The sequence below is a fragment of the Saccopteryx bilineata genome, chromosome 6 (assembly GCF_036850765.1).
Source record: "Saccopteryx bilineata isolate mSacBil1 chromosome 6, mSacBil1_pri_phased_curated, whole genome shotgun sequence".
NCBI lineage: Eukaryota > Metazoa > Chordata > Mammalia > Chiroptera > Emballonuridae > Saccopteryx > Saccopteryx bilineata.
This window is the reverse complement of record NC_089495.1, coordinates 135,157,597-135,184,326: the sequence shown is the minus strand read 5'-3', so window position 1 is coordinate 135,184,326 and position 26,730 is coordinate 135,157,597. Positions and strand designations below refer to the sequence as shown.

At 42.3% G+C, this 26,730-nt stretch overlaps 1 protein-coding gene across 10 annotated transcripts in view; it reads left to right on the top strand.

Annotated features, from left to right (window-relative positions):
* The first annotated feature begins 4,806 nt into the window (after positions 1–4,806).
* MYT1L (myelin transcription factor 1 like) overlaps positions 4,807–26,730 on the top strand; it is a 398,804-nt gene continuing 376,880 nt past the window's right edge. For 7 of the 10 annotated variants that reach the window (XM_066237388.1, XM_066237387.1, XM_066237391.1 and 4 more), the window contains exon 1: positions 4,807–4,973. The gene's annotated coding sequence lies outside the window, so the exon portion shown is untranslated. Of the gene's footprint in view, positions 4,974–5,075; positions 5,368–5,443; positions 5,551–26,730 lie in introns of those variants that run through there. The other 3 variants (XM_066237384.1, XM_066237394.1, XM_066237385.1) reach the window with 2 other exon arrangements.

The window sequence follows — 26,730 nt, the reverse complement described above, 5'->3', positions numbered from 1 at the left end:
ACAGACTTCACATAAGCAATGCTGGCTGTTATGTAATTCCCTCCCCCCCCTTTTTTTAATCAGCTATGTTTTTTTATATATACATTTTAGCTAGAGTCTTAGGGAAGTGATTTCATTTTAAGTATTCCTTTCACACTTAGAAAGTTCAACACAAGAAAAACTTGATCGTGTATGAAGATGATTTAAAATGACATCACTTTTCTCAGAGGACTGTTGTTTAAGCATCAATCATGTGGTCCCTGGATGCATATTATAATACAAAAAAATATATATGCTGTCACCTTTTGATCAGTGCCTATAGCCTTCAGATTTGTGAAGCAGAATTGTCAACTTCTGTGAAGCCGAGGACAAGGTAGCTAACACTGTTGATTCCCCGCCCCCCATAAAAAAAAGTTAATTACCAATCTTGGTTGGATTCTTTCTTGCCTCTCTGACGTTGACTGCTGCTAATTCACTGATTAATCTCATTAATGTGATTATCGTAGGATTTGGAGTTGGCACCCATTGTTCTGTAGACAGTGCTATTCAGCCCGAGCACTTGCCACCTCATTCAGTTTTGCTGTGATTTTTCAAAGGCTGGTTGAGTGAGCTATTGTGAGCGAGGCTTCTCTCCCTTCCCTTTTCAGCACCGGGAGCTGTCCGCTGCTGATAGCGAGTACATTCAGCAGGGACTGACTTCCTACTCCTTTACTGGCCACAGTGAAAATAGCTCACTTTCATCATCGCCTTAATGATTGTCCTCACTGAGGCAGACGGACGGACAGCTTCTATGATCACGACCGCATGTTTTGAAGATGGTGGCAGGAAGGGTATGCAATCTATCTTTATTTTGCATATAAAATTTTTTACCCTGCTTTCTCAGTGACCAAACATAATGTGATTTCATTAAAATCACTTGCATATGTAGAATAGTGATTTTTTAAAAAATGCTGTAAACACAATGTAGATGTGCTCCAAGTGGAAAAACCTCTATGTAATGGGAAGGCATGTCATTATTGATCAAATTTCATTTTTGAAGAGGTGAACCAGGATTATCAAGATGAACCAGTGAAGGTAGACAGTGAACACACAACATACATTATTTCAGCTTCTCTAGAGTTGAACTTGCATCCTCTATCAATACTTGGGCCAATTTTATAAATTTGTGTCAGAAACTAAAATTAAGGACGAAGGCCCTATTATGTTGACCATGTGTTTGTGGTGTACAAAATTTCCTAAAGAAAGAGGAGCATACAATTTTTTGGGGGGGGGATAATAAAGAAGGATAACCTGATTTTGAGGAAATGAGGGTCCTTTCAATGGGTTGCTTTGTCCCCATCATATTTTTTAGTTAACTTATATTTTCACTCCCTTGTAAATGTCTATATCTCATACCTTCCTTCTGAATATGCCCAATTAGTTCACTATCTGATGGCTCGTGTCTGTTTCTTATGCCAATTTTCAATCAGTTAGGGAAGTAAATAAAATATTTTGCAACGTCAAAGATTGTTGAAAGATTTTCTATTTGTTAAATTATAATTAAGACTTAAAATCTTATTAAAATTCTGATGTGTTGATTTTTATTTTGTTTTAGAAATACTTCACCCATGTGATAAAAATTTAACTGCTTCTCCATGAAATATTTTATTTCGTTGCCTACATCATATTTTTTTAAATCACACATGTAAACTAGATTTCCAACTTTATCTTTAAGGTAATCTAATCTGAGGGAGAGGCACTGTTTTGGAAAACATACTATAGCCTCTAACATACTTTGTTTACTTATTACACATTTTTGTGGCTCCATTTTAAACTTCAAACAACTTGACATTTTATTTGTTCTTAAATATTGTATATTAAGGAGCCAATTCAGTGGCAGTAAGAGGGACTAGGGAGGTGCCTTTTGGCAATGACCACCCTGCTCTGATCCTGGAGTGTGGCTCAGCTGGTGTCTCCTTCAGTCCATAGCTGGAACTTCCAATCAATAAGCACTTTTTCAAATGCATCTAAGACTTTGCCATAGCCTACCTTGATGTATAGTCTCACTAGAACATTGTCCAGGAAGCAAGTGAATGACAGATTTAGAAAGAGAGACATGCAGTTTTGTTAAATTCTAATCATTAAAGGACACCATATCATAATTTAATTGCAATAGTATGATGCATTTTCTTATTTTAAGGTTTTGAACATGCCCTCTTCTTCAGTGTTTTCTTTGGGGAAAAAAGTATGTGGCATTCATTTGAAAGAAGCAGTAGAGGAACTTGAACGAAAAACTTGAAAATAATTAACATTTTTCCACCAAGTTAAGTTTTAGCATACTGTAGCTTCACAACAACACTCTACCTGACATTAACCTATTTTCATTTCAAATCAAACTAAAGAGACAAGATACCTCAAACTTAGAGAGGTATATATGTATATAATTTTTTTTTTTTAATTTCATTGTGAAGTTGTAGAGGGTAAATCCCATCCAAATATCACATTTGGCTGATATAAAAAAATAAACATTTTAAATTGGCATGCCCCACAAATTAGAAATATTGCCCATCATGACTACAACTTGTACAAGGCATCATACTAAATATTGTGCTCTGGTAGTAATTGTATGATTTTTCTGATATCAGATTATTTAAGGCAGCAACTCTACATTTTCTATTAGTAGGCTATGATTCAATACAACATGGTTTCAGCTGGGAATATGCTTTGTGTCCTGTCTTGCCTCTCTCTCTCTCTCTCTCTCTCTCTCTACTCTCTCTCTCCCTCTCCCCTTTTCCTTGTCTTATGTCCCCTCTCTTTAATTCTGGTCTGTCTGTCTCTTTGCCTCCCTCCCTTCTTCGTACCCCTCTCACACCTGCATTGTTCAAGCATACACAATGATTTTCCTATGCCTGTTTTCACAATGAAACTGCTTTAAGCTTTGACATCCTAATGAGTCCTCAGGGTATCTGTAAAAGTAATCAGAGATGGCAGAGAAAATGTAAGCCAGGTGTTATAAAACTAGGAAGAATGCATAAATGCTTATTTATTATGTGGAGAAATACAGATAGGCATTGCTGTACCAGGCTACTACTTCGTGAGAAATATTTCTGAAAATGTATCTCTTTAAAGAAAACCCCTGCTCTCCACGTGGTGATTATTGGAAAAGTTGGGAGGGGGAGGGAATGAGCTTAAGTGTGAGGGGTATTGTGCTGTGCGAGGACCGATGTCACAGGGTAGTTAGTCCCTGAGAGCGTGGCTGCTCTCGACTGCAGCGATCTGCAGCAGGGCTGGCTAGGGAGGGAACTGTCACCCCCTAACAACCAGGACGTCTGGGCTCCGCACCTAGTCAGGCCACAGGCTCACAGCGTAGAGGACCCACCTTTGAAGAATCAGGTGTTTTGGGGAACTTTGGATTCCTGCACCCTGCTTCTTGCCCCTGCTCCCTCCCCTCCCCAGACACCAGGAGAGCACCCAGTGGCTTGTTACTGCTGGTAGTGGCTCTGCCCTCGGGTCTCCCTGTGCCTAGGCAGCTGACTGTGACAGCTTTGGAGCACAGGGGCTGAGGAGCGCACATGTGTGGGGGAACGGGATCAACATGTGCGATGGCTGCCCCAGGGCAGAAATAGCCCCGCTCCTGTGCAGAAAGAGACTGCGGAACAGGATTTTTCTTGACAGCCACCAACTCCTCTGCATCAAGGTACCTCTTTCCTTTCATTTAAAGGTCGCATACGGTGTGTCTGGTGGGGCTACATCCAGCTCTCCTGAATGACCTCTTGGGCACTTCAGAACAGAGCTGTTTCCTTGGCGACCCAGCTTCTGCTCTTATTTGATGACAGATTATCACACTTCTTTAAAAAGCACATGGCTGGATGTACAGATGAGCCAACGATGGACTCCCTTCTCCCACAGGGCTGCTTGCTTCTTCTGTGTGGCATCAACTATGTGGGCACCCGGCAGTCTGCATGCTGCCTGGACTTGTTATTAAACAGGAGTCTGTGTGCTGAAGGCTCGCGTCCAGGGGACGGGTGGGAGGTGCTAAGGAGTCTGTATGATTTAATGTGGCCTTTCGGAGTGGTGAGTGTCCTCAGAGAGGTTTGCAGAGAGTGCAAGATAGACTTACCACCGGAGTAAAACATTTATGGTTTGACTCAAAAAAAGCCATTTATAAAATCAACACTATCTTTTTTAAACCGGAAAAATGCTAATGAAAGAAAGTCACACATCTCCATTCCTTTTTGTGTTTTTTATTTTTATTTTTTGAAATCTCATGTGGTCTTGCCTTCTCAGATAAAACTTTTCCTAATATTATTTTTTTTTTTACCTTCAAACAATACGAAAAGGTTAACAGTGTTTTCCCTCTCTTAGGGAAATGGTCCTGTGTCTTTTGTTTTAAAAAAGAATAAAAGAATGATAAAAAGAAGCTCACACTATGTATCCAGACCATAGTGGGGTGGGCAACCTGAAAGGGGTTTTGAGTCAGTTTGCATTAACTCTTGTGTAACTGTCCTCCCATGTTGAGTAGTGGCCAGGCTGGTTTGGGAGCCTTTTTGTTTGTTTGTTTGTTTTGTTGTGAAGCGAAGGGGCAGTGCTATGTAAAACAGTGGAGGTCCAGCTGACTTTGTGAGGTGTCTTTGGCCCTGGTATGAATTTACCATAATGTCGATGACAGGGGGTTTATTTTTAGATAGGCTGCCTCGCTGGTAGCTGTTAGCAGCCTGCCTCTGCTATTTACCGTTCTCATCTATTCCATTAAATACGGCCCTGCACATGATACACATTCTGCTCTAGAGATTTAGGGGCCTGTGGGTACAATGTAAGAATCATACAGCATGCATCCCCAATCTTGCCCGACTGTGTCGTGAGCTTAATAAGCAGGAAGGCTAGCAATTACCGGGTGTAGTGCACGGCCATACCTTGAGAAATATCTAGCTTGGCGACAGAGTCCCCTCCCAGTCTAGGATTTGGGGAAATGGATGTGATTTGTGGAGCTTAGAGGATTCAGCCTGAGACACAGGGTAAGTGAGCAGAGTGGCCGCTGAAGCTGCTGCAGCGCGGTGGTCTCCCGGGGAGCCAGCCCGGTCGGTGCACACGCAGGGCTGGCCCTGTCTGCGGCTGCCTGTCCACCCAGCCGCCAGCACGCATGCCCATCCTCCCTGTCGCTCCGGCGGTGTCAACTTATTAATTTCCATCTCCGACTTCAGGCCTGTTAGTTTCCTGTCGGAAAGCATTATTACTTTTGTCCATGTGGCAAAATAATTAGCATACAGATGAACAGTGGCCGGTGTCTTGAGCGCCGGTAGAGAGAGAGGTGCAGTGGGAAGTTGATTGGATGAATGGAGGACAAATGGTGGGCGTTCAAAAGCCTTAGAAGAGTTCTGTAGTCGTGGACCAGGACGGAGCCTTTTCCGGGTGAGTCCCTAAGAGGGAAGGCAGGGTGGTTGCCTGAGGTGAGGGGAGAGGGCTTCCCCTCCGCCGCTGGCCACTGGTCTAGCCAAGGAGCCCGGGGTCTGCAGCAGGCACAGAGGCTTCCCCCAAATGTCTTTGGTGTGTGATTATGCAGGCTTCTCTTTGCTGTTGTCCCCCCAACACCAGGTAAATATGTCCTGCTCTCCTTGTTGTCTCTGGAGTTGGGGCTCCGCTTCCCAAAGTGGAGCAAAGTTCAACTCCGTGTGGTCAGTAACAAAAGGATAGTAGTCCTTGGCTGCTGGTTTGGGGCAGTATGGCTCCATCCATCTTTCTGTGCATGTGTCTGAAGTGAAAATGAACGGTTGAGAGAGATGATTGTTTTCAGAAATATACAGCAGCCATGATTTAATGTGTGTTTAATTACTATTTCCTGGAACAGTGTTATCCAGACCAGTAAAATGAGCGAATGTTGTTTTGGTGACAACCCAGGCATCATTAGTTTTGACTGGTGTATATTTTTTCCTAGCTGGAAAAAGAGGTTGGCTAATTGAACCAGCAACTTCGTGGAAATTGTGAAAATTGAACAGAAGTTTCTATTGATCTGTAGGCTTGACAGATAGGAAAAACAAAAAATATTAGCACAACCTCCGGTACTTGCAATTCTTGTAAGAAAAATGGAGACTGTTTTTACAAAGCAGTTCTATGAGTTGAAGAATAAGTATGAAGCCTGGTGGAATCCTAATTTTCTATTGTCACCAGTGACACACATTTCTTATATAATTCTGTGACTATAGTAATGCCACATGGGTGTTTTAATGTTGAGTTCATGTACTTCGGTCTTGGGGAATTCACTAATAAATAGTTCTATCCTGATTCCATAATTCCTACACTCCTTGCAAGGTAAGGTTTTCATTTTAACTGACCTAATTATTTCATCTGCTCTTAAGATAGGAACTAGGTAGAAGTTATTGTTCTTTAATTGCCTATTTACAGTTTACTGCCATATTGCAGATCACTTGAGTTTATTTTGCTTTTATTTTTTAAAGGTTTTTTAAAGAGAGTTGCTTTACTTTAGCTATTTGTTGGCTCTACACAATGACAGTGATTGTTTGACAGAAAATGTAACTTTCTGGAGAGTCATTTTGTTTAAAAATACTATGCTTTTCCAAAAAAGAAAACAACAACAAAAAAACCTACTTCAATGGAACAGAAGATATTGCAAAACCCATTAACCCTTTATGTGAAGCTTTTGACACACGGTTTTGATCATTTTTCTCCCTCCTGCTTCAAGTTTCTAAACAGTCACACTGACTATTTTTTGTTTGTTTGTTTACGTAATAAGTGAATTTGTCATTTTTATATCAAGGCACATGGATGTACATATATATATATATATATATATATATATGGCCTGTTTCATCTTATTTTAAATTTTGCTGTTAAACTAGAATGAAAAAAAAAAACAGTTAAGTTTTTTTTTTAACCCAAACAATATTAAATATCAAATGTTCTCAAACAGACTCATGCAAGTGTTATCTGGACAAAAGTAATATTTTCATCATTTTTCATTGCTGTAGTTCATTTTAGAGTTAAGCCATGCTCTTTATGATGAAAACAACTCCTTTTAGTTTTATGCTGTGGTGGGTTATAACTTTCTTGGGACAAAATACCAACATTGCTTTAGCTTCAGTGTGTCCATTCAAAGGGGAGGGGACCCTTGCGTGTTATCTACCATGCTTCCTTTGTGCCTGGCTGCCTCTCAGAGGTATAGCCAGCTTTTTTTTCTTTCTTTCTCCTTCCTTCCTTCCTTCCTTCCTTCCTTCCTTCCTTCCTTCCTTCCTTCCTTCCTCCCTCCCTCCCTCCCTCCCTCCCTCCCTCCCTTCTTTCCTTTCTTTCTTTTTTTTAAGGGCCAAAATTATGTCACATTACTTTCCACTTGACAGAGTTACTTTATGCCACTATCTGTCACATTAGTTCTCAGGCACTGTTGAGTTGATAAGGGCTTTGCCTTCCAAGACAATGAAAGGTCCCAGAGTTAGAAATATGGTGATGTCTATCTGACTGCAAATGGGATTTCTAAGGGGATTTTGTTTTCTTTTTTAGTTTAGCTCTAAAGTTGGTGATGAATGTTGGAAGGAAAAGCAGGCCTTTCATAGAAAATTATTTTTAGGGAATCAACAAGAGGCCAAAATATGAGTCTAAACTCAGAGACTCTTTGATTTGACTAGGGAAGAGTGGTCGGCATCCGGAAGTCTGTTCTGCGCCATGGAGCTCTCCACACCTTCCTTAGTGGGGCTCCCAGTGGTTGTGAATGAAGATGGATGTAAATATTTTTCTTCCCAAAGGTTGTTGGACTATATTTCTTTAAAATTCTGTACTATGATGTATTTTTTGCACCATTAGGAGTACTACAATTAATCTCTTTAAAGGTTTGGTGAGTGGAAATGCTGTGTGTCAGCTAGCAGTTATTTGAGCCATCGGGTGAATATGTGTTCCATGTACTCCTGCTTTAGAAATAGTGCACATGCTAATACAGTGGACAGGAACTCTATGACTCAATATTACATCCTGATTGCCCTTCCTGAAGTCTGACAGCTTAGAAAGTGCACTCAAATTATTTTTATTATGAAAATTACCTCAAGATTACTGGACACTCGCTTGAGATATTTTTAAGTGTGGTACGTCAGGCTTAGGTCTCTAAATCAGACAACTCACAGATTAATCATTTATGGGGCAGGGGCTCTTTTTAGCACATTGACAAAGATTTTCACTGTAGGGTTTCTAGCTCCAGCCCTATTTTGAGTACTATCTTTATACTGTGATCTCAACCTAGACATATCATGGATTTTAAGGGCACTCAACAGAATGCTTTTTTTTTTTTTTTTTAAGTAAGCATTACCTCTTGATTCCGGAAGCTACCACATCACTCAGCCCTGGAAGGGATGGGGGTGGTTCTTTGAGAATGTCTTTAAATTTTTCCTGCTCTCTCTCCCTGGTTCGTGTACTCCACCAGCCCATGCCATCTGAGCAGAAGCTGAAAGCACCGAGCATTGTCGCCATGGAACAATGCTGGCCAGACTGGTTGTGGAAATAATCAAGTCTGCAGGGCACCCCATAGAGAGCCATCAAATCAGGTCTGCTTTGGAGCTGTCTGCTAGGTTGTGAACACTGAGAAATCAATGCTGCATCTGCTCGTGGACCCTCTGGTTCACTGAAACTCCCACCTGCCTAATGCATCTGGGCAAGAGCTTTTCAGAAACCAGTTTCCTTCAGGATAAATTTAATATGTCTTGAGGGCCAGGCGCAAGCAAATTGATTCTATCTCTGTACCAGGAAAGCTCATAAACATCTGTAAGAGCACAGATTTTTTTCCCCAGCAACCCCAGGATTAGGGGATGCTATTTTGTGAAATATCCCAAGCCTACTACCTTCCTACCTCACGCCAGCAAAGCATTTTTTTATTTTTTAATTAGGAAGTTGATTATAAAAGGATGGAAGACCACAAATGTGTGGTCCTTTGGCATCCATCCAGCTGTTTGTCATCTGGTCAGGGAGGTATGTCTCATCACCAGTTTCAGGGAAGAGGGGGAAATAATTATGAGGCTGAGGGAAAGCAGGGCTGAAATTGTCCTGGGGTTCATGTAGGGGGCTGTGGTGCTGGCTCCTCTGCTGACAGACTTGCTGGCTTCCTTTCTGAAGCACAGCACTCGCACTGTGGACATGTAGCACAGCTGGGTGTATTACCTTAAGAACTCTGTGGTTCTGATTTCTTTATGGTCGATAGGATAGGTCATAGTTATTTATATTTACTGGGTTCAGATCTATGTTTGACCTCATGTTCTATAGTTTGGAGTGGGTGGTGGCAGCTGCCAGAATAGGGCTATGCAGTTTATCTTCAAGAGGAACTGGTTTTGTTCTTGGTTTTTGTTTGTTTGTTTTTATTTTGAAGGGAAATTTTCTTCTTCACTCACTTTTTTCTAGGTCTGGAGTATATTAACAAAGGATCAAAATTTTGTGCCTGACGATTCCTAATGTGGTATGACCAAGTCATGTCATGAATGTAACAGTGCATGCTGTCACATTGTCTGAGTGCTTCCCCAAGCCCAAGCATGCCAAAAGAGCAGAATACCCCACCCATGAGCCTTGACCATGGCAAGCCCTGAGGCCACGCAGGTCTGGGAAACCCCTTTAACTCCAGGTTCAAGATCAGGGAGATGTCTTTCCCTTGGGACTCTTCAGCTGTTGGGCTATGCTTTCCTCTTTTGCTCTCTTGCCCTGAGACCCTGGCTGCAGATTTATTAATTGTGTTTGGATTCTGCATTTGAGAAGAGTTTAGCGACAGCTTGGCTGGAGTAAGTAACAATGAGGGCAGCCCAGGGGCTCCCCTCACCATCTTCTCCTAGAAGAAAAAGAAAAAAATCGAAGGGAGTGATGAATATTAAAGGAATGACTCCTTACACTTTGCTCCTCCTTCATCTTTCATGCACCACGCATGTTTTGAGCACCTGCTATGTGCAGAGTCAAAAGAGATAGAACTGACAATTTTTAGCCCATGATGAGTCAGGGTGTATAGATGCAGGGGGTGGGCAAAAGTAGGTTTACAGTTGTAAGTTCACAAAAGACCGAGTTAATAAAGCTGTTGTAGTCATCATAGCCTGTGTGTCTTTTTTCATAGAAATAACTGTAAACTTACTTTTGCCTCACTCTGTATAGACATATACATTCACATTTATAGGTTAATGTGAACATACAAACATAAGTATAAATGTAATCTATAAATGTAATATAGTTGTTTTCATGTATAACATATGTGTTAAATTGCACCTGACATATAGAATATGCTGCATGTAATATAGATCCATAGAATGTATAAATATATATACATATTTATTTTTAAATCTATAGCTTTCTGATACAGGGTCATCATGAACTCCTCTAAACCTACTTTCTGTGCTCACGTTTGCAGTTATGGTCTCATCTCTGACTTAACCAGAGTAGGGAAGACACTGATGTCCCTTCCTTGGATGATTAATGCATTTGGGATCCAGGTATCATTCTGAAAAGTAGCCCTTAGGTGCATGGCGTTGTGTAATCATATTTCTCCAGTGAATTAAGTCTATGGTTGGAGTGTATCCTCTGACTGTGAACTCTAGCGCTTGAAACACCCCCACTGAGGGAGGGTTTTGCACAAGCACTTCCCACTCTGCGTCCATGTGTACATGTTAGCCATCCCCTTATGGTATATGCAGTTGCAATGGAAGCACGTCTGCTTACCCTGCGAATGCATGAAATAGTAAACAAAATGCTATTCTGAGGAAGGAATGTTGGGTAAATGTCAGGTGTCTGTTTTGCAATTTCTGAACATTGCAAAGCTGTTGATCCCAGAGATCAACAAGAGAACATCTCAGTCTGGCATGGCTAAGCCCTAGATTACTGACTGAGGGCCAACAGGAAGAGCCCCGGGTCCTTACTCACCCACCTCTGACTTCGGTCTGTGACATCAGCAGCTGCCCCATGCAGGCAGCTGACAGGGGCAGTGACTAGCTCATTCGCAGACTCACCATTGGCTGAAGAGCCATCAGAAGAAAGAGGAGAATTCAAATTGAAAACTGGTCATGTGTTTCAGGCCATTCAGAAGACTCTCGGCCACTTTTCCATTGAGTCAGAGCTGACTGAACACACCTGTCCATTCAGAATTAAGAATTCTGAGAAGATTAAATCCTGTTAAAGAAGATTTAAGTTAGACTTAGTGTTTCCTATTCTCTCAGAGTCCAGGAATTTAAGTATCTCAGGCACCAGAAAGCCTTGGCTTAACAATGAAAGTCTGAGATTCCACAAAGTAAAGAGTGCTGGTTGGTGTGAGATGTCACTTGCATGTAACAGGAATGAAAATCTTAATCGTTGGCTCTGATATATTTCAGGCTAATTTGTTATGTGTTCTTTGGTTCACATAGGCATATTTGGTACTGAATCAACACTTGGAATTTTCCATGGAATTTATGTTATAAATCTACCAATATCTTTTGTGTTCCTTTTATAGTTCTGAGAATAAGAATGCTCCAATTTTTTTTAAGCTGATATGCTGTTACTGGGATTTTGTTAACTCAAAAACAATCCTTTTCCCTAAGGGACTCACTCCCTTAGAGAAAGCCATGAAATGTTGTGTCCTCTGGGGACAAGTTAACACACCTGTTTACTAACTGGCTGAGCCACCTGTTCATCTAGTTCTGGAGTTAATGATCAAAACAGTATCTGATCAAAGAGGTCAGTATGACACTTGGAAAGACCACCCAGTTTGTGAGAGTACAGGTGACTTTGCATTATGATTTCATGTGTATTAAATTTTGAATAAGTTATAAAATACAATGGGCCCCCATGATTAATATTCCAAAGTGTGGATATTAACATCCCAGGAGTTAGAGGCAGAATGTTTTTAAGGAGAAGTATGGCCAATGATATATTTATTGGGTGCTTCACATCTTCAGAAGCCAACCTGTGCAGATAGAATCATTTGTTTTAGGTTCAAAGGTATTACTGATGTGTTAGGGATACATGTTGGGAAGTCAGCATTAGGAATGTACACAGGGTGGAACAAAAGTAGGTTTACAGTTGTGAGTACACAAAACAGAGTTTATTTTTGTCTTCTTATTTATCAATTATTGTATTGTTTTCCATACTAACAACTGTAAACTTTCTTTTGTCCCACCCTGCATATTCAATATACTATCTCCACACTTCTTGCCCTTCTTCCAGTCCAGCATGGCCTTGTCTCCTTGACCTACTTCCCACTTCAGTTCTTTTTGATGATGTGCCCATTTGGCCCATCGACTCAAACTTTTTGGCTGGCATCATCATCCCTACTTGCTCCCGCTCCCAAATTCTCAGTTAACGAAGGGCAGGATCAGGAGGACCATTAGTGAATTTTTCTGGTGATTTTTTGGGGGACTCTTTAGCATCAGAAACACCCTGCCTGGTCACATTGGTTAGATAGTACATGGGCCACAGGTTTTAATTCCCCAACATCTTAAAAATGACCAATGATGCTGGAAATATCTCTTTCCCGTCAACTCCTAAAAGGCTATTTTCACCTCATAGTATACATTTGAGTTATCTCTTCCCCTTTCTCAGTCTTTTTTTATTTTCTGAGTGAGGTTTTCCATCCCTATGTAACAGACGGTGACAGAAAGCCCATGTGCAAGCACCCAGGGTGGAAGAACCTTCCTCTGAGTTCAACTCTCTTTATCATTTGGGGGTGATGTTGAAGAAGACATTTCAGCTCCCGACATCTCAGTGTCCTCACTCAGCCAGAGGGGATTGAGCTCTAGGATCTCTCCTCTCTAGTTCTCACATTATATGACTTCGCACCTGCCGTCCCCATGTGGCCCCGTTTACAGAGGTGTTGTGGTTCTGCAGTGCCCTGCTGAAGAACAACTCCTTGCTCCTTGTTTGGGACCACTTTGCAGGGAAGAGCAGGAAGCCAGCCTAACACTAGGAGCCTGAGAATTAAGGGGAGGGATTATTTTGATGAATGGGTCTGATCTAGCATTCCTAAGGTCAGCCGAAATGGCATGCATGTTATCTAAATCAAGTCTTCCTGGTCGTCTAGGAAAATCACTAGCCTGTTTGAAACTGACATGTGGTTGAAAACTATCTTTCTCTTAAGTTCTCCTCTCTCTTAATGTTATTTGTGGTGTGTGTGTGTGTATGTGTGTGTGTGTGTGTGTGTGTGTGTGTGTGTCTATGGTTTTGTTTTCCTTTAGGCAAGTATTATGTTACCCACCTACAGTGGTGAGTTGTCTGGATGAGATTCCCACAGACATGTACTGTGATGGCTCTGTTACTGATGCTGTGTTTCTCTTGACTTGGTCTGGTTGTAGTGGGTCTTCTTTACCTGTCCTGCTGGAGGCAATTAAAGTGCATGTGACTGGCATTATTAAGCTTGATGCTGAAAGAAACATCCCCATTGGCTTTACACTCCACCTTCTCTTCAGGAAGCAGTCTTGAGATAGTAGTACCAGCCAGGGTATGACAAGTGAATAGGACATTTTAGCAGCTAAAATTTTTTGGCAGTTAAAATCTATTATGCAACCCATGTCCTACTTCTGGTAACCCAAAGTGACAAACACTATCTCATGGGTACAAACAACCACTGAGTTTTTAACCACAAGAACCAGCAGTATCTGGTCTTCACCAATTCAAGTGAGTGAGCTCAGTCTTGTCCTTGAAATATCCCAGTGAGGCAGACATGAAGGTTCAATCCATCGTGGGAGTAAGACAGAACTGAGCCCACAGGCGTGGTTAGGCAGCTCTCTCTGTGTACACCTGAGCTGAGACACAGATGTCTCACCAGAGTCACAGTGGCCTTCCCAGCTCATGGTTACCAAGGAGGTTCCTTTGGGAAAAGCTAAATGGAGATATGTTTTATTTAATAAAACAATCCATTCTTTTAAGAGCTCACAATGCCAGGTGTGGAACTTTTAAGAATTGGGAACTGCTTCTGATGCCCAAACCAGTGGAGAGGTGCAGGAAGAGAAAGGTGACAGGGCAGAGGGGGAAATAAAGGGATGGAGACTGAAGTGGAAGGGGACTAAAAGAGAGGAGAGAAATTCACAAACAATAAAAGATATGCTTCATCCATGCAATTGGGGCATTCCTCATTCTAATTTCACACAGGATGTTGTAAAGATGGACCAACTAGTAAAATCATACTTTTGGCAGTTCAGCCACATTAAATATCCTTACTCTCTTTGATGCAAGTACAAACTATTTACATAGTATAAAGAGAAACAAATGAGGCTAGACTACCAGGAAAACACCATGATAATGGAAATGACAACGAATACTTGGTTAACAAAGGCACTCCACTGAATGTCTTATTCATGGATTAAAGCCCACAGGAATCTATAGCTTTCTGGTTACTTTTATTGTGTCAATAATCATAACAAGACAAAAGAGACAAAAGAATCCAAAAGAATTTGGGTTATTAAAGTATCCTGTTTGAGAAAACAAACCCCCAAGTGCAAGACTTTTTGTCAAGTGAGAGTGTAACTGGTCATCCTCTGCACCTGTGACATAGTGCTTGGTTAGGCCGATGACAATGGTCTTAGAAAGACCTAGCACTTTATTTATGGGATGTGTGTGGGCCAAGAATTAAGCCACATAGGAAGCCTACTCTTTGTCCTCAGGAACGGAAAATCAGTGTGGAGAACATAAAATATAAATATAGGAAAGGTTCAATAGCAACGACAAAAGAAAAAGATTCTCACTGGCAATTGAGGCACCAGTGGAAATGTTGTGCATCCCTTGGTGGTTACCTGTAGTCATTGCTGAGTACCTGTGATGGGGACACGACAGAGTACACTGTCCCTGTAGAGCAGGTAGCCTGTTATGAACTCATAAACAGGAGAGATTTGGGCCAGATCTTGAAAATGAGTGTCGTGTGGATGGACATGTGGGGAAAAGAGAGGGCATTCTCTGCTAATATGATTCTAGGAAGTGTAGTAAATAAATGAATGTGATGTCTGAACTGTCATTATCATGTAGCATTTGAGTGTGAGGGTTACTCATCCTCTTACATTACCCATGACCTGTGTGTGATTTCTAGTGGGCCCTGGGGACTTGTGCATATATGCGTAAGTGGGAGGCAGCTCCATTTTGGACACGATTCATGGTCTGCCTTTTAAAAAGTTTTCAAAAATACATGTCATGTCCTTCTGTGACCAAACATATGTCAGCCTAGGAGTGTATTATTTTTTACTGAACGCTGAACAAAAACACTAAAGACATTTATTCTTGTAATGTTCATAAAAACTTCATATATTATCTCATAAATCATTAAAATATTAAAAAAATGATGGGACTTTGTTATTTCTTCTTTGCTCTGAAAATGTGCAAGTAGGGACTTCTTTTTTCTCTTTTCCCCCAGAGTTATGTTATAGAGATGAATGTATCATGAGCTCTGTCACACAGTAAGGGTTGAGCCCAAACATGTTTATAAAATTATAAACATGGATAATGAGTAAGCTATTCAATTCAGGCTTTATTACAGCTTTCCAATGAGTAATAACTCACTCATCTATGTAAGATCAATTTTAAACGTGAATCAGAGAATGTATAATATCCCTAAAAGTAAAAACATGATATTTCTCACTTACTCTGTTTCAAGATAAATCCAGCACCATGTTATGAACCCCTTGATATTTACACAGTAATAATGGCATCTTCCCCTATTCTAAGATCAGCTGTGATGTCAAGTAGGGTCTTTTCCTTATAGTGCTTCTTTGAGGGAAAATGTCTAGTCTTCTACTTTTTTTTTTACATAATTCCTAACTTAGTTATTTTAAACTATGATTTATCAACCTAAACAATGCTTAACAAAAAGCCTTATTCAGAATGTCAGATTTATTTCCTGCTCTCAGATTCCACTCAGATTAGGCAGGCATGATTTCTACTGAGCTTCAGGCTCTCTCCAGAGAGCTTATCCTAAAATGACTGCTACAACCACCTCCCAACAGTGCAGGTGGCAGTGCTTGGAAGAGTATGTGCAAAGGGCCTGTGCACCACTGACTAGTCTCACTTCACAGAGTTGCTTTTTTATGTTGACTGAGATTTTCAGAAAATAATGGGCTAACTTTCATCAGCTTTTGCATTTCTTTACAATAATTCTGTAACTGTGCCAAAGACACTGAAAAATAAAATAAACTATTACTTCCTTCCCCCTCTCTTCACTGATGTGTTGAGGGTTGGGAAAGTAGAATATGACCCCTTGTATGCCCTAAAAGGAACATAAATGTGTAAGTAATTGATCATGTCCTAAGTCACATTGTTATTCCATTCCTTTCTCTTTCTTTTGATGACGAGGTCACCGGAATTTGTGTGGCTTCTGGTTCTTTCATTCTTGTCAAACAATGGCCCCTCTACCATTAAGCTAATTCTCCAAGTGGCCAAGAAATGTTCCTCTCCCTCCACTCTTCCCCTCCCCCCGCCCCCGTTCCTCCTTTGCCACTCAGCCTCGTCCTGGCCAGAGCTCCCTACCCCATTTCCCAGTGTCCTGCATGTCCTAACAGGCCCTCCCACGGTGTTTAGGGAAATGCCCTTGATGTAACGAACATGTTTCCTTCTGTCCTTGCTTAGACGAATGCAGGCTTTGTCTCTGTCTCTACAGGATCTAAAAATAGGAAGAATGGATAATGGGATGAAACTCTCGAAAAAGCTACCAGTAGTGAAAATCCTTAGTAAGCCTCTGAAGTGCTGTGTTCTTGGGGGGGGGGTTGTCGAAGGGGGGTTCTAGACTTCAGTGTCCATGGTGAGGAAACAACTGGGTCAGACACCAAAGGCAGAGGCAGTGGAAAAGGGGCCCTTCTGCGTCCTGACATCGTGGGAGCAGACAGGACAGGGGCTGGCTGGGACGGCAGACACCACTCCGGGGTGACTTTACAGGGATGCAGTGCTGGCCCTTGCCTCTTGCTCTCATTTTCTCCTGGGATTCTGTCCTTTCCTAAGCTCCCTTTCTGAACCCCAGGGGACAAGGCAGCCTCTGCAGCAGTGCCCTGGAATGCCACCTCCCCTCACTGCCGTCTGTCCACGCAGCCGAGCCCGTTGCCACCAGGCAGCATTGTCTCACACACCCATAGCTCCTGCTGTCCTTGTCACTGAGCGTTGTAATTCATACACATCCCAGGCTGAGACATGAGCTCACCCAGGACCTAAACACTGCAAGGAGATGCACTTGGAATCCCAAAGAGTTGGTGCACACCCATTAATCAATGGAAGCTGCTTCATGCCACAGTGCCTGCTGCTCACAGAGCTCTCGCTGGGCCAACGTGGAGAAGGAAGCCGAGGTCAGAGATTTCAGCTTTGTTGGGAGAACAGGTCTGCTCTCAAATTCTTTTACAATGTGACCCACCTTGAAGGAGAGCTCAACACCTAGCGAAGGGAGCACTCACTGTGCGTTTAATTAGACCAGGCTTATTCTGGGTGAAGACAGAGGGCTTACTGTGCTTCCCCAGTGATTCGTTCTCCAGTCCAAGAGTGGGCCCAGCAGGACTGAGGGTGCTGCGGGGGCCTGGCCTCTGTTCAGCACACTCTACTCAGACTCCATTCACTGGGGCAGACGGGGTGGGGTCCCCGAGTGGTGGGACTCAGTAGATTTCTCCCGTTCCCTCGATGATATCACCCAGGCTCTCGTATGTCCCCATCTGAGATCAGCGTCACGGTGTGTCTCACATTTTTGGATCCCTTCCTCTGTTACGTAAGGAGAACCAGAGAGTGTTTATTAGATGAGGCAGAGCAGTAACCCAATCTGAGCGACAGGGCGATGTCCTTGTCTAGATCCATCAGCAGGGAAGACACAGGTTGGGCACGAGCACGTGTGTGATGTGGTCTAGAGGCAGCTGCCATGTGGTAAATGTCCTGGCGCTCATGGCCCGTCAGCTAGGATTTGCCTCCAGCCGCCTTTGCTGATTTCTTGGGTAAGCTTGGTTATGAAAACATGAAGTTCCCCCCTTGGGATCAGTCATCTCAAAATCTGATCCCACTGGCCATGCTCAGACCGGGGCTTTGAGCCTGGTGAGGTGTCCCGAGGCTGTGAGATGACATGGTAGCATTTCAGGGTTTAACCCCATGGGGATGTTGTGTCCACAGATGGGATTCTTTCTTCTATTTTTTGTTTGTTTGTTTGTTTTCTCATTCTTATGGTTTGGCTTCAGGTAGAGGGCTTATGCTGTGAGCCCCCTTCCAGCCGATGTTAATCCTTTAATCATTCTTCTGTCTACTCCTTCAACAACTCTTCATCAAAGCCAATGCTGTGAGTTCTCAGAAAAGGTGTCAGAACCACCCTCTGCTCTCAGAAATGTTGTAGACCCATAGAGAAGGGAAGACAAATGGATAAATGACCACCATAGGGTTTGGAATTTGGTACAAGTGGTAACAAACCATACATTCAATGTTAGGGTTTTCTTAAGGGAGGGAGAGACGGTCGTGCAAGGCCAACAGGTGGCACAACATGAAAAGGTTGTATTTGAGACAATCCTTGAAGGAAAAGGAAGATTTCAACCAATGATCATAGAAGAGGGGGACAATTCAGGCAGGGAAAACGAGGTGAGAACCCTCCTAGGAAAGAGCACCTGTGGCTTATTGGGGGGCAGCGTAGGCACTGTCGGGTGAGAGCAGGCGCTCACAGAGGCGTGGCCGAGAGCAGGCCCGAAGCCCCTGCTGGGCAGGTCGCAGATGTCAGTGTCAGACTTAGAAGAGTCTCTCCGTGTGACGAGATTGTGACTTTGTTCTCCAGATAATGGGAAATGACGGAAGGTTTATGTGCGGTTGAGTGGCTAGACTGGAGCAATTCTTTGGGATAATTAACCTGGCAGCCAATCAGTGGCTACTTCCTGCCAATTCCATCGCTAAAATAGCCCTCCCAACTGTTGTGTCCCTCCATTCCTCTCCTGCTGCTTCAGAAGAGACTGTCATTATCTTTCTGCCAGACAGGGACAGCAGCCTCAAGTGCCACCTTCCCCACACCGTGCCTCCGCCCCCCCTACACACACACAAGCACACACTTCACATTATGTCTTCAGATTAATTACTCCAATTACAACTTTGGTCTTTCTGTGCTCACACAACACCAGTGTCTTCCGGTGTCCTGCAGACTTAAACCCATACACCTTACCCCAGTGTTTGAGGTAGCAACCCCCACCCAGTCTCGTCTGCCTTTTGTCCCTGCCAGGTGGTCACTGCGGTGAGGAATTGACGATCCCCCTGTTCACGGGGCTCAGGTCAGTTGCCCCATCCTCGCTCACTGCTGTGTCCTGCCTTGTGTCTGTGCTAACACACACTGTTACTGTGCACACTTTGAAGACCGGTTCAAATGCGCTTTCCCACAAAACCTTCTCAATCCCTCCAGCAGAAGTCCGGCCCTCTTCCCGTGCACTTGACAATGTACATTTTTATGGTCTGTGTCATGGACTGCCTGCCATGTAGAGTTGTTCAAGTAACAGTAGGACCTCCCACAGGAGGCTGTGAAATACTGCCCTTCATGAGTGCCTCTTTCTATCCAAGAAACATGGCTGGTGCCCAGTAACTCTCTGCAGATGTGGAGAGAGACCAGTGAGGAAGGACTGAATGTGGCCCCTTCTTTGTGGTTGTGAGCATGAACCATACCCCAGTTTGTGGGGACCCTGCAGGCCACCAGTTTTATGTCCTGATTCAATGTGAAGGTCTTTACCTCACGAGTGGCAATCACTTCATTTTGGTCTGTGTTCATATTTGGGAAGAGACATGTTGTCCTTCCATGGAGAGCCCTTCACAGGTGCTCTGGACACATGGACGGATGCATGTGCCTTTATCGCGTCCCTGCATCACCATGGGGCTCCCTGGAAGATGATGTCTCTTCTAAACTAGAAGACTACAAATTTCAGAAGTCAGCAGTCCAGACTCCGATTAGAGAACCTTTAGCCTTCCACACACTTTATTTTCCTTCATCTACTTATGTGATAAGTGTATTCTGGCTCGTTTGGGCCATTTGATAGCACTTAAAAATAAATAGTTGTGTATCTGCCACTTGAGTTCAAGCAACTGAGAAGGACACTTGAAAACTCCAGCTCCTACCTCTCATGCAGAGCAATCGATGGGTGCTCAGAGGGAGGCTGAACTGAACTCCTTTGGGAAGAAAATATGTTCCCTTTCTCTCAGTTGTTACTCCCACTAAGCAAGAACTAGGATGAAGCCAGGAGAGGGTTGAGACACAGAATTCTGGGTGGTACGCACTTGCAGAGAGAGCGCCTCAGCAGAGGGGCCTTTGACTTCATCCTCTTGAGGCCCAGCAGTGTCACTGTTCTGATTCTAAAAAGAAGGGGGCATTGAAGTTGAGTGGGACAGATGCACGTCAGGTCCCAGAGAAGTCATCAGCAAGAAATAGGCACCATCTGACATCTTGACTAGCTCTTTCTGCAGCAGTGAAGTGTCTGTTTCTATGGCAATGAAGAATCTTCCATGTTTTATGATAATTTCGAAAACTAAAAATTATTCCAACAATTTAAAGAGGACATCTATGCTGGGTTAAACTTATTGGGAAACACAGCTCTTCCGAAATCATACTTTATATCTCTGTATCTTTTAAACCACATGTTGGCTTGAAGTGATCCTCTTTCGCCTTCTAATGTTGAGATGAACAGTGTCGCTGTGGTCCGGTAGTGAAGGAGTCACTGAGACCTAGTTACACACTCTGCTCGCAGTCTTTGGCTGAAATTTGCAATGTTCTCTCTGCTTTCTGTCCGGGCTCTGCTTCCATGGTGATGGTTTTATAGATTGCTTGGGGAGTTGTGAGGGAGATGTGCAACCTTCATCATCAATTTGGCCTCTCATCCAACACACATCTCAATCTCAAATGTCACAGAACAAAACTCTGCCAAGCCTGCCAGACTCCCAGCCAGGGACACAGACACAAGGAGTTAACTTGCTCCATGACATTTCTTCACCAGGAACGAGCTGAAAGGATGAAAAGATTAAATATGGAAAAGAGGTGAAGAAAGGGAACTTAGTACTTATTATTAAATAAACGTGAGAGGATGAGGAGGACCATTAGTACAAAATGGACAGATTAGACATTGGAAGCATCCTATGGAGGCTGAGATTTAAGTTGCCCTTTGCCTGTTGACCCTATCCGTCTGCCATGGAGCTGTCCCTCCTCTTACTCTAATAGCCGCTGTTGTTGGCATCATTCACTTGCCAGTGTTCAAGATACTTATTAACGTATGTGTTCATTTCCTACCCAAAACCAGATTGTGTCTCCTTAGGAATGTGCCGTATACCTTAAAGGTATTAATTTTTACCATAGGGATTTTCCAGGGCCTTACACACAGAGAAGGTATTCAGTCGATACTTGATTGACTGTTAGACTGATTTGGGGTACTCATTGTTTCATATTGTTACTGTTTTGTTAAATCCAATATGGTTGTGACATCTTAGTTTACCTTTTGGTGTCTTTTTTGTTTCCTGCTTTTATATCATCTCAATTCAAATTTTTGTTCTTGGATAAAAAAGTGTTGAAGAGATACCGCCAATGAGAAATAGGAAAAAGGAACCTGGCTTGTTGATGCTCCCTGTAGCCCGGGCAACGGTGTGTAAGGAGGGATCCTGGTATAGCCTAAAGTGAAATGTCTCCTCTGTGGGCGGCAGTGCTCAGGAGAATTCTTGAAGGGGATATCTTATTTCATACCTTGTTCTCCAGAGAAGTTAAGTGACAAATATTATTTCATTGGCAAACATGAACTTTGTTTATTTTCAGATAAGCTGGCTTTAGGTTTCATTTGGTTTGATTTGGTTTTTAAAGTCTCCTCTTGGCCTCCAGGGTAAATAAATGGCTCTCAGCATGGAATCCTGTAACATGCATGTGCGCCTCTCCAATGTGGCTGGTTAAGAACTGTCTGAACTTGGTCCATATAGCACCCACATGTGTTCCTTTAGCTGAAATAAACCCAAGGGTCAAATGACCTTCAGCTCAAGGGCGGGGTCCTTCATCCTCACCCAAGCCAGACTAAAAGGTAGCGATATTCCTTAAGAAACAGTAATAGTTGATTTTCAAGTTTTGACCATCTTGTTCTTTACCATATTTTGGTAAACAAGTCAGTTGATAGGGATCTACTGAGTTCCTGGTCTGTGCTGAGGATGGAGAGGGTTCTTGAGGGTGTGCAGAAACTGACCTGACAGTGGTGACTCTGAAGGACAGGAGCCCTGGGGATCACACAGAATTATTGGATTTACCTGAAAGTGTAGACCAAGCAATTCCAGTGATTCTCAAAATGTTCGCCAGGGTGCATTGGTGTGCCCTAGAAGATTTCCAGGTGCACCCTACTGTATTCCATAGAAATATGTGCCTGTTGGGGACCAAAAAACCAACTGGGGTTTTGGAGTTTAGATTCTTGGGGGACAGAGGTATGAGGAATTGGGTATAAGTTGATAGTCTGCCCAACCCCCCACCTCGCTTGCCTGATTAGGTTGCAAAAGGCTGTTAAGCTGTGGTTCTGGATTGTTTACACTACCCCCCATGTTCCCCGGAAAGACTGGAGGCAAGTTTCTTCTATCTTTTGTTTGGTGTCAAGTTAAGATAATATGTATGGTGAGGGTTTTCTGCACTCAACTCAATTAAGAGTAAAAAGAGAGGAATTCTTCAATGTATTGATGAGGAAATGAGAGTTTGCCTTTCAAATATATGCCCAAACATTGAAGAAATCTCTAGGACACATCAGGCTCATGTTTCTCATAAACATAAGAATGAAAAAACTTAACACATTTGTACCGGGACCTGCGAATTTACTAAATCTTACTAATGTATCTATATATATAAAAATATAACTTTTTTTCATTTTTTTATTTTTAACCCCTCTTTTTTATAAATTCTAGAAAGCATAACTCAAAAAATCTAACATAAAAATGTTTTTTAATGTCAAAATAAATTTAATTTTGTTGTATTTATTTCATTTAATAAAAGCATGCTTGGACTTTATATTTTTTTCTTTAATATTTGACTTATTATAACATATTTCTCAGAAATTTGTCTATAGTGAGCCTACAATTATTTGTAGGATTTTAAATGTGCCCCAAAAAGTTTGAGAACCACTGAATTAGATCGTTGACATTCTAGTTTTAGCTTGTCTGCTTTTTTGACACATCATCTTTGTATTTGACATTATATCCTCACCTGTAAAACCAAGTGTGATATAAAGATGTTATATTGATCAAGGTTATTAGAAGGATAAAATAATTATGTGAAATGTGAAAGAGGCTTCATAAACTCTATTACTATGATGATGACTATTCTTTCTCTATTTTTTTAAACTTATATTTAACCTGGAATTAAGGATTGAACCCAATTGCTCACTCTCTGACAAATAGTAGATGCCGAATACATGCAAATTAAATCATTTATTGAATGAATAAAAACAAAGACATGCATTTACACCAAAGGGGCTCAATGCTGGTTCTAATGCAGGGACACCTATGAATCATCCCAAAAGTCAGAAGTGCTTTTGCTTTTGTCTTAAAACAAAAAATCTCATTCTTTAAACAGTCTACTGATTCTCCTCTCAAGGACTTTGTTTATACATCGAATAATGATGGCATATCGCCATGTCTATAATCTAATTAAAATTTTTGGTTTTAGCAAACTTTTAGGTGAGACAAAAGAGCCCACTGAAAGTCTTTAAAGGTTACAGCATTTCAGCAGGTGTCTGCTTTTTGTTCCATCCCAGCCCTCTGAGCACACAAAGCTGTCTATCTTTGTAGGGAGAGAAGAACTCATTGTTCATTGTGAGCAGACACCAGCTACTGGAATGTGCATAAATCAGCATGTTTAGTGGCAGGCATAGTCATCGCAATTTGACATCTCAGTCAAGTTTGTCTTGAAGTCTGGCAAAAATAGAAGTATAGCAACCCCCTCCTCCTCCCCATTTCAAAGGAAAAGTGGTCCCATGTTTCCAAGGCTCACCGTCTATAGATGAACAAACTAGCAGGAAGAAACACCAAGACTACCTCTGTGGGTTTGTTTTTATCAATTGGTGAAAAACATTCTGAGTGTTTAGACAACATTTACTGACTAATAAGTTCAGTAGTCACATATTTATTCAGTCTACTAGAATTTAAACCTCAAGTCTAACTGAGTACCTTCGTGCAGAATTTGTTTCTGTTTTAATATTCCTCCATGTTTTATATTTGTGAAAATAATGGTACAGCCATTTGTTTTTTCCCTGTGTTTGTGTGTCTTTTCTACAATAATGTGAAATGTGCTGATGTTAAATACTTTGAAGGCAATGGATGGAAGTCATATTAACCTATTATGAGTGTAACTTTGGGGTACGCAGAAGGCCATTTGTGAGCCTGACATGTCAAACCATTTTTATTTATTCTTGGATTGACAGGACATAGCTCATACTGGCACATGATATACATTATAGTCTTTTGTTTGATCATGTTCACATGAACAAGATACCTAGGCATGGTGGTGGACCTTTGTGATATTTCCATAGCTAACTTTTCAATTAAAGAAAAATTTCACAGTGGCTATATTCACCAGTCTAATTCTGTTTTTTTCTCTTCTATAACCAAGGGCTGAGTAGAGCTCAAACAATTTAAGTTGGATATTTACTAATAAAGTAATGAAGAATAAATGTGTTCATCTACATGTGCAAAATGGGACCTATTAGAATTTAAAAAGAGTTTCCAACATGTCTGTTTGAAATAAAGTTTTATGATACATAAAGAAAATGAGACAAAGAGAAAGGCAAACAAAAGAAAACAAAACAACCAGAGACATGGGTGGCCAGGGACTAGCAAACAGGGAAGGGCAAAGGCAAGGGAGAGGGACTGTGGGGCTGTGTGGAGGGTGGCACGCACAGATGCCGGGCTAGTGCCAGTGAGATGCAGATGCATTTCCCACGTGGCCTTAAGACCAGCTGGAAGGGAGAATGGAGCCTGGTCCGGTCCTGCGGCCGTGACCATGACCGGATGCTCTTCCAGGACAGTAAGAACAGCGGGCGTCCTAGGGAATCAGAGCATGACAGGTCAGCGCTCACGGTGCTCACAGAGCAGAAGGCCTGCCTGGCTCTGAGAGTCCTTGCTCTGATTACCTTAAGATCCAGAGATAGGTAACTGCTCTAGGCTGTGTGGTGAGGAAAATTGAACTCACAGAAAGTCAACTCCCTATGAGTCTTCTGAGAGTAATTGCACAGTTGAGAATGTGCAGCTCCCCTTCTCACCCACCCTCCACCAAAGACAACTCACCCTGGGCAGTTAGTTGACAAATTCTTCTAAACCATCACCTTCCTGAGAAAAGAATAGATTGTTATCATTTAGAAAGATGTGCTTCACTTAGGATATATTGTTGCAACTGGATACAGTTGACAGCCTAAATCCCCAAGGGAACTACACCCTCACTGATGAGCAGCTTTGAGGAGAGGGATTTATGGACAGTCTCATATTACCAACAACTGATTTCACAAGCATGAGAGCTGTTAGAAGTAGTATACTGTTTGATTTTGACAATTCCTTATGAAATAAAAAAATTAGGGGTGTCATATGTTCTCATGCATAAACAATCGTGTGCATTTTATATATTTATTTGACTATTTGAAATATATCATAGCAATTTTACTTCCAATAATTTGCAAACAGCTGGTATACAGACAGAAGAAGGAACACTTTCATAACAGAATTTGAATGTATGCGTTCATTTAACTGCCTTTCATATTGTCCTCTGATAGGAAAGCATGCTGACCATTTCAGTGTTTCAGAATAATCCACTGACCTCGGGCCAGGTTAAACTGCGTGGGCATCACTCCAAAGTCATGGACATACCAAACAGTATTGATTTCTTCTCCCTTTGCTTTAAAGTTAATTAAAAGGATTCACTGCCTGAGCAAGCTGGTGAAAAGTCATGTTGAGCCAAAATATGATTTAGGAGTCTGACAAGAAGAAGGCTGTGATGGGTTCGGGCGTTCACAAAACCATCTTGAATGAGCCTGTCTAGTCTGTGTGTGAGGGAGACTACCAGTTTTAAAGGGGTAGATGAGTCAGCATGCGACGGAACTAAAGAGAAAAGATGATAAATGATTCGGATGTTTGAAGTTTCCACTTTCATTGATAATTATGCCTTCCTTTGAAAGAAATTCAGTAGTATGTTGTTTACTTAATACGCACCGAGAAAGGCGATGGCTGCAGTAAGGCAGTTTCCCTGCAGCTGTGTCTTGAATGAAAGGGAGACCTCCCTTCGCCAATGCAGAGCCCTGGACACCTCCTCCTTCCTCCCACACCCCTGACACTGAGCTCTTGAGCCCATTGGTGGACATTAACGCTTCCAGATCACAGACACAGCCTCCTTCCCTGCAACCAGCTCTGAGCTGAGCAGTCCTGACTGTCAAGCCTACAGGCATGGCCTGAGATCTCCTCTTGCCTGACAAGGGGTCCCTCTTGGTGATGTGGGCAGAGATGCATGGTAGGAGGCTATAGATACATCTGTCATCTGGTGAGGGCATGATTTCTATTTTATTTTATTTTTTGTATTTTTCCAAAGTTAGAAGTGGCAGAGAGACAGACTCTGCATTTGCACTACTAGGATCCACCCGGCATGCCCACTAGGGGGCGATGATCTGCCTCTCTGAGGCATTGTGGCCAGAGTCATTCTAGTGCCTGAGGCAGAGGCCATGGAGCTGTCCTCAGTGCCTGGGCCAACTTTGCTCCAATGGAGTCTTGGCTGCGGAAGAGGAAGAGAGAGATAAAGAGAAAGGAGAAGGGGAAGGGTGGAGAAGCAGATGGGTGCTTCTACAGTGTGCTCTGGTCAGGAATTGAACTGGGCACTTCCACACGCTGGGCCAATGC